This window comes from Trichosurus vulpecula, chromosome 4 (assembly GCF_011100635.1).
Source record: "Trichosurus vulpecula isolate mTriVul1 chromosome 4, mTriVul1.pri, whole genome shotgun sequence".
Taxonomy (NCBI): domain Eukaryota; kingdom Metazoa; phylum Chordata; class Mammalia; order Diprotodontia; family Phalangeridae; genus Trichosurus; species Trichosurus vulpecula.
In genome coordinates this window covers 197,712,197-197,714,421 of record NC_050576.1, presented here as the reverse complement: position 1 = coordinate 197,714,421, position 2,225 = coordinate 197,712,197, and positions in this window count along the sequence as shown.

Sequence of the window (2,225 nt, the reverse complement as noted above, 5' to 3'; positions counted from 1 at the left end):
CAAATAGCTTGTCTTCTCAGTTAGGGGTGGGGTGGGGAGAGAGGAAGGGAAAGAATTTAGAACTCAGAGTTTTAAAAATAAATGTTAAAAAGTGTTTTTACATGTAACTGGGGAAAAATAAAATACTAAATTAAAAGAAGAGGAGAAGAAAGAAGAAGAAGAGGAGGAGGCGAAAGAAAAGGAGGAGGAGGAATCTATAGTGGGAAGTACAGAATTGAAACAATTACTTGTGTAATTCAGATCAAAGGAAGACTTTGTCCTAAAAAATTAAAAATAAAATAAGACAGTTAAAAAAAGAAGAAGATAGCAAATGTATTGGTTTTGATCCCTTAGCAAAGGTTACAAGGTGCAGATGGGTCCCATAAAACAATTAACATTTCTCAATGACAGAGAGGGGTGGTTACTAGCCCCACATAGGTGCTAGCCCCTTTTACTTGATGTAACCAATCATGCTGTCCCGTCCCCCCCCCCACCCCCGTGATGCTGGCATTGTCTTCCCCCACTACCCAAGTATGTACTTTGTTCTCTTGTACTTCCCAAAACTATATGAAGGGTAGTAAGCCCTACTTTGGGGTTTTTGGTCATTGAGAGAAATCATTGACCCAATTTATTAGCCACTGCCAGCTTAACTAATAAATTGATTATGCTTGCACCTTTGTCTCTCAGTTTGCCTTAATTTTCAAAATGTGACATTAGGAATTTGATAGGGAAAAAAGGGAAAGTGAAGGCACTCCAGGCATATGCAATACCCAGGACCAAGGCACACATACACTATATTCAGGGTGCGGAGAATGGCTCAATTTGTCTGTAGCATAGAATGCACTGAGGGAAGGAATGTGAGGTAAGAAAAGTTGTTGGCACCAAATGGTGGAGGGCTTTGAATGACAGACAACAGAATTTAAACTTTACTTTAAATAATTAAATGACTGGTGTCTGATAGGTGATGTAGTGCATGTTATATAGAACTTGGAGTCAAGAAGAACTGAATTCAAAGCCTGCCTTAGACATTTTCTAGCTCAGTGACCCTGTGTATTAGCAGGCACCCTAGCACACCCAGGATGGCCTGCTCGCACAAGTTCTTTGATCTGCTTTTATAAAGGAAAGACAACTTCAAAGGGGTTAGCAATCCTACTTTAATTAAACAATGCAGACTTTATTCTATCTAACCTTTTCACAAGGGTTGCTGAACACCAGCTCCTACAGCATTCCCTAATCATCCTTCTCCAAGGGGCCAGCGAGAAGGGGGTGGGACAACTGCTCCTACCTCTCGATAGGGCCAATCAAGACAGGCACAACTTGTGCATTCCCCTAAATCCCCTCAAGCTTCAACGGGAGCCAGTTGAGGCAAACATAGATTCCCCCCAAGCCTTGATGGGGCCAATCAAGGTACACACAACATCCTAGCCTGTGCATTTCAACCCTAAAGATTCCCCACTCACTGTTAAGTGCCCACCTGCTTTATACTTACATTCCACCCCTCCCGGGTCCTGACCTTTACAATCTAAACAGGTGATACCTGGCCCTTACAATCTACACAGGTCGTGGTGGAGATGTTTTGAACCACAGAACTCATATCTGACACCTGGGAACAAGAGATCATTATGGCCATGGATCCTGGAAAACCAAACTCCAAAAAATACTAACAAAAATCTACTTTGCTTACACTTACACCCTGTGAAAGTCACAACTTCTTTCAGCCTCAGTTTCCACATCTATAAAATGGGGGTAATAATAGCATCTGCCTCACGGGGTTGTTGTGAGGATTAAATGAGATAATATATGTAAAGTGCTTTGTAAAATTTAAAGTAACATATAAACACTAGCTATGATGACTATCATTTCAATAGTGTAGGGACTCTTCCCACCAAAGCAGATTTCAAGCCTGCTATGCATTTCAGAATTGTTGGGGTCAAGAAATTCACCTCTCTAGAGCAAACCTGGTGATAAGGAAAAGGGTCAAGGGAAGTCTTTTTTAAGACTTGGGGAGACCTGAGAATGGTCGTTAATTAATGACAAAGAGCCAATGGCAAGGGAGAGATTGAAGACCCTTGAGAGGGAGGAGCAAGTTCTTGGAAGAGACCAGACAATATGGGACAGAGGAAGGAGATGAAATGCTAAGGGTAATTTCTACTTTTCTAACCAAAGGGAAGAAGACAGATGGTGTTGATGAGATCTGAGGAACAGAAGAAAGCAATGGAGGGAATTCCTACTGGATTACTTTAATT